General features: G+C 37.1%; 1 long non-coding RNA gene across 1 annotated transcript in view; it reads right to left on the bottom strand.

Moving 5' to 3' along the window:
* Positions 1-15,521, bottom strand: part of LOC135186203 (uncharacterized) — a 37,078-nt gene extending 21,557 nt beyond the window's left edge. The window contains exon 1 of the long non-coding RNA XR_010306758.1: positions 15,388-15,521. This is a non-coding gene — a long non-coding RNA (uncharacterized LOC135186203). The remainder of the gene's footprint in view (positions 1-15,387) is intronic.
* Positions 15,522-15,731: the final 210 nt, after the last annotated feature.

Below are 15,731 nucleotides of genomic sequence, written 5' to 3'. Positions count from 1 at the left end.
TGATGCTGGGTTCATGTTTTCTTTGAAGCAGTACATGCCTGAAATGGAAGTTAAGACTTGCAAGCATACATCTCTATTTAAAACAAACAACAAAAAAGTGTCTGTACCATAAAGTACTGTGATCTGCACAGTAACTACAGAAAAGTTACACCATGACTTACTATCAATAGTATGCCATTTATATAAAGGCCTCATTAACTAAAACACTTGTAACGAGGATGAAGACTACTTCAGGTCCTAACAGCATGATTTCTAAAGCAGTCTGAAGCTGCAATTGAGATACTCAGAACTAATTCAGATTAATGATTAACATTTGGCCTCACTGATCAAAGCACATGACTTATGTTATACTCACTACAGCACTGAATTTAACTACTGCCTCAATTTAGAGTTCTGTCACCCAGTTATACCTGACCATATTGTTGGCTGTATATAAAGGTCAACTTTAACACTCCCTAACTTGGGACTTTTAATAAGAATATATTTCACTTCTCACTCTCAGAGACAGGAAGAACTTCCAGTAGCCATCTACACATGTTCATTTTCATCTCATTGTTTCGTCTACGTTTCTGAGCACTCTGGGGCCTTGAAGCTTGTATAAATACACGGGCAAGCATCTGCATCACAGGCTGGGTAACTACTGAACTGTTAGATGGTAACAGGGAAAATATTCAATTTGAAAGATATCATTCTTATACTTTGCTCAGAAAGGATAACGCAGACTCTACTGGCCAAGAGCCCCTTTTCAAACCATATGCAATTCAGCAGTAGAAGCAATAGGCACCTGTAATGCAGGCACACAGGGTTAACTGAAGAGACTAACTGATTTATTTAAAGGAGAATACAAATGACTGTGTCTGAGGCTTGTACGTACCCAACTATTTTAGGCTACCTAAGGCATGACTGCAAACAGGCTCTGACATGGGGCCAATTTTTAAAGGACCACCAGAAAAAAGGACACAAATGGCAGCTGTTTCTCCTCTAAATCACTGCACAGAGCTATCAAAGCAATCATAGTCGTCACCAAGGATCATCTAGTCATAAGTCACTGAGCAACTGGACCTGAGATGAACAGGAAAACATAAAAAGATTCAATCATGCTTCACCTTCAAGGTTGGCAGCAGAACCTTGAAGAAGGCTAGGGAGTGGGGAAGGAGGAAATCTGGAAATATCTGTGAAGGAAGAAAACATAATTAAACTCCTATATTAATGGAGGAATATACAGAGCAACTAATCAAAGAGTTGTATACTGAAGCAGTGTTTCTTTAAATTCATCTAAGAATGGTAACCACCTTCAGAGCTTCTGCAGTAACTTTTTCCACCAAACATAGCTGTCAATCTTTATTCTTTAAATGAAAAAACACAGGCCAAATTAATAAAGGCAATATAGTATTTCATGTTTGATGGGACAAGACTGGTTTTTGACAGTGCTTAATTGAAGCAGAATGGTCATTTTGCTGACAGCCTGCCAACTGCCTTTCCATTTACACAGGAAGGCAAGTTTGTCACACATCCCTGTTCACTGTACTTCTTTTCCAAGCCAAACAAAAACACATGAACAGTCTAATGAGACACCCTGAAGGCTTAGTCTTTTCAGACACTGCAGAATCAGCTACACCTACTTCAGTGCAGTTTTTAAAACAGCACTGGAATAGGAAAGCACTGAGGTATATCATTTCCACTGTGCTTGAGGAGTCATTCCAAACATGCTATAAAACAGATATTTATGCACCAGCATCAGGCATGATGGGGAAACAATCTTCTCACATAGCACAAAACCCTCAGCATTTCTGAAACCTACGGTGTACTGCAGGGCTTTGAAACATCAGTCTGGAAATACTGCACGCAGATTTAAGTAAGTAGTGCTGCACCCTCACTCAATCTTTTCTTAAACTCTTCCTGCAAGAACTGCTGCTTGGGAAAAAATTGTTTTCTCAATCTTGATCTACAGTGCCCTAGACGTTTTTCTTAAGTCCAGGAAATGCAAAGATTTCCAGATCCCTTTTCCATGCTGGAAAAAAACCCACACATATTCAACAATCCCCAGTTTTAGCCATCAAAAAGTACCCTCAGGCAAACTCCTCAGAGCTTCAGTGTTATTTTTAAAAAGTAGCATACTAGCGAAGCAGGAAACTGCTATGTTCTAGTTGCCAAGAGTATGGTATCAAGGAAAAAAGGAGTTATGTCCTTGAAATGTAATGAGAAGGATTACTGCAACATGAAGCCACCCTTGAAATAGATTATATCTGGAAAAGAATTTGAGTCCCATTAGTAACCAATGCAAGCAAGTTTCAAAGAGATTGCAAAGTAATTTTCTTTCACATTACTTTGTTAATTTAAATGTATTAAACCATTAAATTAACAGGACACATTTTTTATGTTACAGAATTTCCTTTAGAGTAACTTTGAAATCAGATCTCACTGGATTCAAGTACAGTCTAAAGGTTATTTAATTACCATAGTGAAAAAAAACAAACTTATGTGTTAGAGGCCATTCTCCCACTCTATGACATTGCCTTAATTTCTTAAGTCACCCCAAGACCACCTGACTGAATGAAATATGAGCTATCATACACTAACAGTTCAGGCTTCAATCTCCAGCAAAGTCAGTGCAGAGAAAACAGGACTAGAGACATTGTGAAGAACTAATAGCAGAACAAAAAATGACAATTAAATTCACGTGTATACAAGTATCAGAGAACAATTGAATTTGGGGTTCATTCCTTCAAACACACCTTAGGTGACACCAACTACTACTGTTTTTTTTTTTAAAAAAGGTATTTCATGTGGAAATATGTGGGAATGGACCATTCTAGGATTTATGTTCACATACACATCCACTGAAGTAGCATGAAAGTCTCCCATGTAAAGCACTATAAAAATAAGAATTTAGTTGACTTTTTCTAATACAAACTAGTAAAAGACTCTTTCCAACTGTGTAAGGAAGGATCTCCTACAAAAGGTAAATTAAGTGATCTGAGCAGTGTTATTGCTGTCAGTGGCACCATTAGCAAAAGCATTGAAGTTAATGAATCTCACAATTTAGCATTTGCCTGGCTATGGCCTCTCTTTCAACCTGATTAAACTTCACTGACATGGAATATAGTTAGCTCAGTGCAGCATTCTACACTTGCCTGTAACCCCTTCTGCGATCATTTGGGATAACAGAAGCCATTCTTGCCTCAAGCACTTTCTTGAGCATGCAATGTCCAAGTCAACATAGGCAAAATGGTTCTTTGGTTTCTAAATGCAGCCTTAGTGACATTTGAAACTGCACAGAGAATATGGTTTAAGCTAGCTGTTCCAGCTGCCTATGTTCACATCAATTGATTTAGGACCTTCTACATCGGAATTAGAATTACCTGAAACAGACTAAAGATAAAGCTTCAGTCTTGCTCCAACACCACAAGAATTTCAGAGCCCAGAACTGAAATAGGAAACAGACTTAAAATGTCTTATTGCTCTTGTTTGGGTTCATAGCCTTATTATGATTCACTTCTATTTCTTGTTTGCTGGACTTGATCTGCGGTTTGAGCAGCATCACAGTTGCTTAATTAATATAGTGCAAAGGAAACTGCAACACTGTTAAATCTTAACCAGAAAAATAAGCTTGTAATGCTATTGTCAACAGGCCAGGTTGGCTAATATCCTTTAATTCAACAAACTAGGAAAATTTAAGTTGAATCAGTTGTGCTTCTTACAGCATTAACAGTAATCCAGACATGCGTCAGTGCACACTAGAATAGCCACAAAACCTTCACGACAGCAAGTTTCTCTTGAAGCTCACTGCAAACTTCTGAGGCTATTGAATGCAAAAAATAATGCAACTTCAACAAGGTGCAGCTTTTGAGAGTTTGATTTTTGTTTTTAGTCGCAAATTTACATGTTAATTAGAGCAAGTGTGAGCTTTGCCTCATAAATGCAGGCCATTTCTCACTTTTTCTGCAGAGACACTGGTATATATCCTCCTCCCCATACATGAAGTGTACGGTGCTATTTTTAATCCAAAATGTCCTATCCTTTAATCTCTTCAGGAGCCTGAACATCTTTAAGATACTATGGCCTCAAATTATTTACAAGTAACATATATTTGGAATCTTACCCATATTTAATACTGCAGTTCCAACAAGGTCAGAAATACATTTCCTTCTACTGTTATAGTTACTGTTTCAATTCTAGAAAATGCAAAATTGATTCCTGTGACCTGTACTAGATACTCCAATTGTGGAGAGTGAAATTCTCCATTTCTTGATACAATTAACACCTGCTAGACAGAAGGAATTTAATTCATGTATCTTAATCCTGGCCCAGGGAGAGCATTTCTAAACTGACACACATACCAAATTTAATAGTTTAATCTGCGAAGTCATTAAAAGTGCTAGTCAAAATAGGATTACAGGTGCCTGCAAATAAATTCAGTGCCTAAATATCCTACAAATTTGTCTAACATACACACTTCTTGTGCCCTGCTGTTTTGCATTTCCTAGAGTCGCCACTGGCAGTACCACAAACACAACTTATTAATCTCTTCCTACCTATAAATCAGAAAGATGCTTCAGTTCCCACTGCATTAGCCTGGAGATGCAGAGAACACATACAGAGCACAGTTAGCAAGACTGTGCTGCATTTCCTCATATGAATATGTTCTTCTGAGATCAGGCAAATCACTTCTCTTAGACTGGTATCTTTTGTTCTTAAAATGATTCCCATGGTAACTTGGGACAGCATGTTGGATCAATGCTTTCCAGTCTGACTCTCAGCAACAAAATCCTGCACTAGCAGAAATTCACTGTGCTGCTGATCCATGTGTTTGGATCACTACTCATGGGTAGAAAATTTAGATGCTGTCAGCATGTAAAAACATCTAAATGCCACTCCAGTATTTGTTTATGAACTGTTGTGTGTTACCGTTGCTGTTCAGGGAGGTTCTAACCATTAACTTCCAGAATAAGAGATAAGATATAGTTCTTTATAAATACTGACTTCTCTTCCTTAAAGCATCTACTTGTGAACCTTTTAAAGCTTGTATTTAAGACTTCTTTCTCTTCCAGGCCTTTGTTCATCTAGTTATGTCATATGAAGCAGCTATTCTTCACAAGACACATTGGATAAATATTAATATCACCTTTTTCTTTTCCAATATCTCGACACAGTGTACTGTTATTGACACCACATCTGAATTTACACAATAAAATATTGCAAGACATATTCCCAGATATGAGAAAAAAGGGTGCAACTTCTTCCAGTTTAAAACAGTAACAAAAGAGTTACAGTCTAAACAAAACACTAAACACTCTGTTACCAAAGCATAACTGAACTCAACAGATTAGTATTTAATGGAACAAGTGATCTACACAATCACCCTGGAAAGCATCATTGTATCTCCAGTTAAGCTCCAGTCCTGCATGACTTCAGCAGCTCCTCAGTCTTCCCTCAGGCAAGGTTCAGATAATATTCAGGCATTAAGGGATGCTATTTCAGCACAGGAGCAAATACCAAGCACAGTCTTTGATGTTATCCTCAAATCACCATTCATCATCAGCTGTGCATTTTTATCTTCAATATTAGAAATGTAATGAAATAAATGCACAATTCTTTTTCAAATCTTAAGAATCGTACAGATGAACACAGCAAGTACTGTGAATACAAAAGAAGTAGCCCCTCAGAATCTTCCCTTTATAAAAACTGGCACAAAACCTGCTCTTCACAGCTACATTAAGCCATGCAGTTGAGTTCACCTCTGTTTTACCAGAGGGAAGGTGAGAAAAGGAAGGAAGATTGTGCTTACTGACTTCTGCCTTCCAACAGGATAATGATACGAGATAATCATACATTCAAATCCATTAACAACTTGCATTTTAGTGCCTCTCGGTGAGACAGAACAACCACATGTCCTGAAAATTAAGCAGTTATGGACAGAAAGAGAAGGGTTTCTGATTTACTGTTACACATATTAAATGTTAAGTGAAAAAAAAAACTGAGGGGATAATTTTCTCAGTTGCACATAAAGACCTCAATATTCAAAGTCTCCTTTCTCACCAGTAAATGCCTGTGTGTCACCTTCTTACAAACACATATTCTGGGCACAATTCCATGAGCTTAAACTGCCCAGAAGACAATTATTTCAACAGAAAACCTGAATTTAAAAATACAGATGCCAGTTAAAGAGTTAAAATTACCTTACAGATAATCTGTAGTTAGACCGTAAGATATGCCCAGATTTCAAACCACTGCAAGATTCAACTGGGAGCTCACTCATCCTCTAACTTCTAGGGAATGTGAGCTTTACAACATGAATGCAAAAGATTGAGATTTTTTTTTCCAAAGGGTAACACAACAGCTTACTGAAAACTAATGCATTCAAGACAGGAAATGAAAATAGTTTAAGTTGCCTTGTACTGACATACACCTCTAAACTGCTTTTAATATTACTGATGTAATATTTATCAGTAGCCCCCCAAAGATGGAGGTATGAGGAGTATTTGTAGATCATGAGTACTCAAATACTATCATCAATTAAATGAATCATTACCACTGCCAACATTTTTAACAGAAATATCAAGGAAAAAAAAAATATAAATACTAGAAGTATATTCTTCCTAACAGGAATAAAAATCTGTATAGGAGTAACATGAGATCAAAGTACTGTAGGACCAAACCACTTCACTTGGCATGAACAAAAAAACCCAGAATAATCCAAGTTGCTGCTTTCTGGGTGGGATGATTCTTGGTGTTCATGCAGATGTTCTACAAGCACAATTTATGCTTTCCATTGCTCTTTAATTATTCTTTCATTTGCTCCCCACTCCAGAGGCTGTATGTGGAGTCAGGTGATGATGCACAAACTGTCATCCACCTCTTAATCAGAGATTGACAACAATCAGCCTTGTCAGAGCCTAAAACATCAAAGCAATGAAAGCAGCCAAGGACCATGGTGAAGCTGCACTTATTTAGGCCTGCTTATTTTTGTACAATACACTGGCAACTGTGAAACTTTCTAAGTAAGTTAAAACAGATTGGCATAGCTAACCTCTGTGCTGATTCTAGCTGTTCATTAGGTGTTTAGCTCTGTGGAAGCCTTTGTGCCTCACTTTCAGCCCATTTAGGTGTTTACTGTAATATGCAGTCACAGGGAAGGCAGAGGAACTTCCTGCATCCATATAAATTTTGTCCCCTCTGCTCTTTGAATCAAAGTAATGTGACATTTATACATCAAAGACATGAACTTCACAAACCACCTTAAAGGAATGTTAATTTCAAAGCTCATTTGTGGCCACTATAGGCTGACACTGTTAGAGTCAAAGAGCCAAACATGAGAGTTGTGTCACTGAAATGTAATGACAGACAGCTGTGTGCTGTTTTGCATGACCCTCAGGACTAGCGCAAAATAAAATGCCACAGAACCAAAGCATCCTGTGACATCTTAGTGGAACACAAGCAAACAAAACCTATGCATGATATATTTTAAATTGTTGCTTTTAATGGAGCATTACAGAACAGCAGTTAATGAGTAGTTTAGCTTTCTTGGCATAAGCTAAAAAGACCTTCAGGAGTACATTTACTATGGTCAAACTCTCTGATACACTAAAGCTATGAAATGGGCAAGCGATGGAAAGAAATACAATCTTGTCCACTCCATGCCAGCCACTTCTGTCTCAGAACTGTAGAAAAGCTCTGTCTCCCACAAGTCACTTTACACCAGAGGCATTATTTGTACATGCTCCAAATGAAACAGATGAACACATGTACACAGAGGATTAGGAGATGGAAACACTGCACTGGCATCCTCTCAGTTCCACAATATCCTACTATGATCCACAGAGATTCTACTGTTGCATTGGCAGTAAGAATTAGAAACAGGATTGGCATACTGGAACATCCTTTAGTCTAGAGAAGGAACCCTTCTAGAGCCACAGAATAATGATCCCTGGAGTCACTGGAAGCCATAAACTGGGAAGTTCAATGTCAAGGGTTAGTGAATAGCAACATTCTTCCCATAGACAGTTGTTTTTTTTAAAAAAAAAAGCTTTTTTTGGATACCCAGTCAATTCCTGGATTTCCTCCCTAATTTCCTGGGAAGGAAATACAAAAGAAATAAACCAAATTCTTTAATTTCAGTGGATCTGGATTTTTCTTCTGAAAGCCATGTCAGATAAGTAACACTTTGCTCTTGTAGTACACATTAATTTTATCCACTGCTAAAAATAAAGATGAGCAAATACTAATGAATGCAGCACATAATCTATCTTTTGAGGCTAAAAGCACATAGAATTAATGAGAACAGAAATTAGTTTTAGAAAGCCTTAAGACAAAATTAAGTTTTCCAATGATAATCACATGTGTATACCTAAATGTAATATTTCAGCAGACATCTTTGTAATAGAACCTTCTTAATCACTAGCTCTATAAAAAACGAAACAAACACAATCTTAAGCAAGGAATTAAATAAATAAAGGCTAAATATCAAAGGAAAAATAAAATGTTTTGTTGAGTATCAAGTCTACCAATCACACGGGAATTGCTTGTAACAGATTCTCATTAATACATTCTCTTAATAATGGAGTATCTCACTCAAGTGCTTCTCTGTACTAAGCCTCACAAAATTCATCCCCTGTTCAGAAATACACTAGAATCATACAAGTAAAAGCTCCAGATGATCTCAAACATTTTAAGCACATTTTTTTCCCTTAAAAAAATCTTAAATCCATGAGGTTAAATAAACCTTTTAAACCCTTCAACTTAACAAAAAAACCAAAAAACAAAACAACAAGAAGCAAGCAAACAAAAGAAACGCCACAACCACCCACAAAAAAAGGTTTTATGTTGACAGTGCCTCAATATTAAGCTACCACAGCTCTGAGCTAAGGGTGACACCCAGTGGAAAGACAGTCCATATTCTCCTCTTCCACTACTGTGGAGACAGCGTTAGCTCAAATAAGTCCTATGGACACATTCATGTTATGAATATTCTAAATACAAGTCTATCTTGAATTACAGGTCACTGGAAATGTAGAGCTGCGTGAGAACAACAAACAGCACAAAAAGCTTCCCTCTGGTCCAAATTCTGCAATGAGTAAATTGAGAAAAAACTGCTCTGTCTGCACCAAATTTCCATCAGCCTGGCCTAAGCTTTTATATAGACAGTGGCTTGTCAGTAAAAGCTGACAAAAACTGACACAGTAACTACAAGGGAAGAGGGCAGTAAGTTTAGAGCGAAGAAAGTGTTATGTAACCAGATTTAAAGAATTTGATATTAAATGACAAAAGAAATTTAATTTCACAATGCAAACTACACCATCTAGGGACAAACCAAAAGAAGGAACTATTCATTAAATAAAACAACTGCACTGCAAAGTTGGGAAAAGAACAAAAGAAGCTTCCTGAAGGCAATTTCAAGAAGCTACCAGTTCACAGTCCATGTGAGAACGAAAAATTAGTACAAAGTTTCATTGCCTGCACAGAAAAACAGTCACAAAAATACAATCCTAATCTCAAATCAGGTTTATGTTATTAGTAAAACAAATTCTGGGTAAGTATGATCTCTATACTTATTCATGCTTCCAAAGCTTTGGTGGTCAAGCAGTCATTAAGTTCAGAGCTCCCTGTTCTCACAATACCTCATGTGGTACAAAACACAAACCTGAAGAGGGACTGTCACTACTCACCACAGTAAGAGGAAGGAGAACCTTCAACATAGTCTTTCTCTCATTTATTTTCTCTGTATCAGGAATGTGGTCTGAAACACTGAACAGCACTATGCAGGAAGTCATTGTATTTCACTTGTCAAAATAGCTTCAGAGGAAACACAAATCAGACTTCCACTGGAAGTATAATTAAATACAGAAGGAGCAAGATAAATCTGCCACTGGTATCAGGAAAAGCTCACAAACCATCACAAAAAATCACAAAACATGCAAGGGGAGACAAACCTTCCAACAATGGAGTAGTCCTTAAATGGAGTAGGAAATAAGTCAAATTTGCTGCAAATTATAGTGCTGACAGAATGCTGCACATTAAGTAACAACACTGAGCAGCTGCTGTAGCAGGCACAAATACTCCAGAAGAGCTCAGTACTACAGCACTGCCCATCAACATGAATGTCTCTGAGGCACTCTGGAAAATACCATTAGAAGAATAGCCACCATAGATTGCTTGTGCTGAAACAAACCCATCCGTATTCAAACAGCCATAACTGCCACGATGGCCTGTGTCTGCCTTAAAATTAACAGTCCAGGTTAACACTTTCCTCAAGAATCATAAAGTTGTCAAGAAATTCTGACACACTGAGGTGGTTTGGGTTGGTTTTGTTTGTTTGGGGGATTTTTGTTGCATTTGGTTGTTGTTTTAATTTGTTGGGGTTAACACAGGTAGTGTAGCAGCATCTAAAAGCATCATTAAAGTTTAAAGCTCCCTCAGACTTAGCAGAGCAAAACATTCAAAACAAAATAGTTCCATGCAGAGTTGATTTAAATGGGGTGTGGAAGGGTGGTGAACTCCTGTGAAAAGTGTCAGAAAGGTAGTTCCAAACAAATCGTCACAATTTGTGACTTCAAAAGATTTCAGATCTTCAGTTACAGGCTCTTTTTTTTTCCCTTTGGCCTAAACACATGACAGTACAGCCTTCTGCAAAGGATTTTAATTATACTGAGAATACTTTACTTTTTTATTGTTTTGTTAAAGTTCTGTGCTTAATCACTGCTCAGAAAATTAATAATCTCATTTAACACAAGATATAATTAGAGAATGGAATAAACACTAAGGAGGCACAAAGATATTAATGGCATAGCTATTCAAAGTGCCCATTAAGCTGGCATTTAGCCATCTTTTGAGGCATCTATACTTTACCATTTATCTTCTTAAATCCTAGGTTTCCCTTAAACTACCAGTTTACACTCTCAAGGACTAACCTGAATTTTCTAACCTGAAACCAAATTGCTAAATCTTTTACTCAAGCTAACCAATCACACATACTAATAATTGTGTATTTGTACAACAGGATAAAACACACTATCAAAAGAGAGGTTGAACATTAGACCCAGTCCTGAAGATTACAGACAAAGAAGCTAAAAGTTTTAATGTTAATCACGCTTTTCCTACAAGCTTTTGAGAAACTTATGTGATAAGGAACTGAAACACTCTGTATTGCATTAGATCATTGAAATGAGCAGACATAATGTTCTACATTTTTTAAAAAGAAACTCCATGCTACAATCAAAAGTTTTGTGATTCAAAATATCTGAGGCCAAAAGCAGAGATGAAAACTTCTCTGAGATGAAAACTGGTGTGTCTTTGCTGGCTATGGCAAGAATGGGGCATCATCAAGAGGGAGCACTGGCCTTGCTTGCACCCATCATGGCAGCATAGCAAAACTAATTAAATAAGAATAAAGTATCTAGGAAAAAAAGTAATGCTTCAATGATTTCATGACAAATGATAAGACTATTAGCTGAATTTGGTCCAAGTGTCAGGTAGAATGTTCCTTATCTGACGAGGACTCCCTGTGATTTCTTCAGACTGCCACTCTTAGAAACTTTAACAGACTATATAACTCTACTATTCTGTGTACATACCAATAAAAACATCTTCTTTTACAGGCCCACTTATACATAATGCTAGAGTAAAAAGCAGCAATATTTAGAGAATTTAAGTGTTTTAGTAAACAGAATTTGGAGACAAGAAAAGATTCTTCAAGTGTAATTTCTCCTTTCACATGCATTTTTGTAAAAAATGCAGTAGTCAATAGAATGAAACCTAATTCCTTGATAGCAACCTTTTAAATGCCCAGATTAACCTTAACGGCTTCAAATGGAATTTTAATGAGTTGTTCTGAGTATAACTAATTATTTGCCATTTATACACATAGACGTGGACAGAGTGGCTTTGATAAAATCAAGTTGTAGCCTACAATGTTATTCTAAGCTGCACTCTTTGCACAGAGTATACCACGGGAGAGACATACACATGTATGTATTCACATGCATTTATGCTTTGGCTTGATAAGAGTATAACAAGAGCACAGTTTGAAACAGCAGATCCATATTCAAGTCCATGGTCTGTCTGGCTCTGGCTAATGAAAGATAAGCTACTCAAAGAAGAATAGAGATTGAGATCTGGATCTCCCACATTTCAATGCTAGTGCTCTGTGCATGACACACGTATTGGTGATACACACATGCCTACTTCCCAAGATCAAGAACCTAAAATCCTGACTTGCACAGCAAAATTAACTAAAGTAAGTTTTTTTTAAGCCACATTTAGGAACATTAGTAAATAGCTAAGTTACTTCTTTATCAGGAAGATACAACATCAAACCACAAATAACAAACAAACCAACCAAATCCACAAAGGATTATGTTATAGGGTTTCAGAAAACCAAAAGTGGCAATCTAGGGGTAACCACCATGTTTTCTGGAAAAGAGGTCACTCAGACTTCAAAGGTAACTTTACCCTCAGAAGTTCACTGGACAAATGTGTACCGACTGGTTGGGTTTTTTTTTCTTTTCAAATAAGGCTGTAAAACACTCTTGCCTTTGCCTGACTGACAAGTTCATGATCTACATTTCTCACACAGCAGACAGGCTGAAGAGAACTGAAGCTGACAGAAGACTTGAAATATAAATCACCGCGATGAAGGAGTTTTGTCGAACAAATATAGAAACTGAAGTTGTGAGAAGTTTGGCAAAGACTGAAGCATTTGTCATTTAAGAACATTATAACTCTCTTGTGGGCGATGCTGTGTGACATACAACAATATGGCATGTCTGAAGGACAAAACTGAACTTACTGTCACCTTGGTAAGCTGCAATCACATTGCATTTCTATGACAAAAGGAAGCAGAAAATCGGAGTGGCATAAATAGAAAAAAAAAGTCCATGGGCATTATGTGCTTACAAGCAGAAAAATGGAAGTTAGCTGACCCTTGGAAACAGACCCAAACTGCTTTATTTCACCCTCATCTCCTGTCATATTGTTGTTTAATTTCCTACTTGGATTTCTTAGTATTAAGCTTTTAATTCTTTCCTCAAGAGGGAGATCAGCAATCACATTGCCCTGTTACTTGATGAGGTGGGTCACAGACAGAGCAGAGATGTTTCATTGCCATCAGTACATCCATTTCCTAACACAAGGAAAGCTTATTTTAGAACAAACTTCATGTGTCATGTGGACATAGCTAGCCAAAATCCTAACAGAACCTAGATTCAGGTTCTCAGTTACATAGAACATGTTTTTTCATTATCACTGATACACCCTGACATTCTTAGACTTCAGCAGGGCTGATTATGAGGCTGCAACTTTCAGAACTTATGCAGGCATAGCTAGCCAAAATCCTAACAGAACCCAGGTTCAGGTTCTCAGGTACATAGAACCTGTTTTTTCATTATCACTGATACACCCTGACATTCTTAGACTTCAGCAGGGCTGATTATGAAGCTGCAACTTTCAGAATTTTTTTTTTTTGGAAGTAGGGCTGCCCTTTAGACAAACATATTATTTGCCACCATCTTAGAATACAGCAGAACGTGTCCAGATAGTAATAACAATATGAATAGCTGAATAGATCTTCATTTCCTCCTCAGTAAAAGGGACCAAAACAATTCCATTCACGGTTCTTCCAAACACAGGATATAGTATACTATAGCCTGAAAAAGTCAGATACTTCAAGCAGTCAGCAAAAGTTGCAATTCTTCTTCACTAACATTTGCAGAGCTGTAACTCTGCTGCTTACCACAGAATTCCCATACATCAAACAGCAAGAGTGCCATTCGTAACACTTCCAATTTCATGCTTAATTTACGAAATCTTCATTTAAATCTCCTTGTCATTAGAGAGTTAGAAATTCAATTGTGCCCTTTTTTAAAATATCAACTTAAATTAAGCATATATTTGGTAAGTGGATCAGAAAAATCTGTGAGTTTTTAATGAGTTCTGGCTTAGTGTTCAAGGGTTTTTTTAAGAAACACTCATTACTATCTTCTCACGATTTCAACAGATCAGTCTGTGAGGAAGGGAATATAAAAATCATGACATGGCAAAGATAAAAGCAACTCAACAGTAGTTGGAGAGCTTTCATACTAAATAAGAATAATTGAAGTCTAAGTAGGATAAAGTGATAAAGAATAAAAACCTTACTGACAGCTGCTGAAATAGGTATATGTTCATGCTTAAGGTCTCCATGACCTTAAGAGAAGTTGCCTTGTGAGGGACTTAAGGAGAGATAGAACAAGTCAACAGGAAAAGAGTAGCAAGGCCAAAAACTCACATAGACAAAACTTTTTACAGAAAACATGATCTCTCTAAATGTATTTTTCAGGTTTGATGGAAAGCATTTTCAGTCACTAGAGATCCATCACCTAGATCTCCCTTCTATGAGAAAAGTACAGATTCCTTAAGGAGCTGACTGGCACCTGTTCTACTCCTGTAAAACACAACTTGAGGAAAAACAAGATTTTGCTGTTCATGAGTGACCCTAGCAGTCATCTATGAAATAAAACCCTTGACCTTGATTTTCTCCACAGAATGAGGGAGCACAAATTCATGTCCTCCATTTTCCCAGAAAACTTATTAACAAGCAAGCTGGCAACTACTCTTCATCATTCAGCTGAAGCTGCATTACTGTAAGGAAAGTAATTCAGGTATTCTTGGGTCAGGTAGAAGGATCTCACAAGAGAGTGCAACTCCACGTCCCATTAATGATTCTTACATTCTTTATTACTGATAGAAACTTTACTGAAGCAAGAACAACAACTCAAGACACTCCTCAGACAGTGGAATACAAAAATAGCTCACATTTTCTGGATGACAAAAATATAACTGTATGTATCTTGAAATCCAGTCACTACATACTTAAACAAAAGGATAACAATCCCATTAGTCTCTAATGTTTAGCTGGTCAAACCCAAGAAAACTTTAGTCACATTAGGGAACTTTCAATTACCAAAGCAAACCAAAAATTGACTCTACATGCCACCAGAAAGCACTAGGAAGCATTTTCAGAACCACAGTTTAAATGTGTATTTGACAAAAATGGGTGCCTTTAAAGGCCTAATCTTCTGGGAGAAGGAATAAGATTCAGACTTAGACTCTAAGACACTGAACATATAAAAATGTAAGACAGACATGGAAGGATAAATAAAGCACAAAATCCAGAATATTTCAATATGCTACAGGTTTGCACTCAACATTCTGACAGAAGTTCAATGTTTTAAGGAATTAAAGATCAAGTAAGTCCTACAATGCTTAGTAAGAAAGACAAGTCAGTAAGGTAAAATGCAAGTTACAGTTCTGCCTTCTGTAGTCTCATTTTCAGCACGTAATACTAGAAGGAAACAAGCACAGCATCTTCCCATGTCTACCATTAAACACAATCCTTCTCCACTATAAACTTACCAGGGAGAAAGACAGCAGCAAAATGACATCCTCAAGCACTAAAATGTCTCATTTCTGCTTCCTTACTACAGCTCCAGGCTTGAAATCATTCCACAGTATTTGCTATCATCTGCTGGGTAACAGTATTCTTTCTCTGCTATAACAATGAAAAGTATTTTGAGGATAGCTTCTTGAACATACAAAATTACCCAACACATGACAACTGCAGCAATACCTCCACATGGAGTCTGAACTATTGTCTGCCTCACAGAGCTGACAACTCAAAAACATAATAACCTCACTTGTGGAATATCTACCATTCTGACTGCACACCAGAGAATTCTATACCCCGTGAAAGTAACAGT

Source organism: Pogoniulus pusillus, chromosome 24, assembly GCF_015220805.1.
Source record: "Pogoniulus pusillus isolate bPogPus1 chromosome 24, bPogPus1.pri, whole genome shotgun sequence".
Classification (NCBI taxonomy): Eukaryota; Metazoa; Chordata; class Aves; order Piciformes; family Lybiidae; genus Pogoniulus; species Pogoniulus pusillus.
Note: the sequence above shows the minus strand (reverse complement) of the source record. Positions and strands in the feature narration are given on the sequence as shown.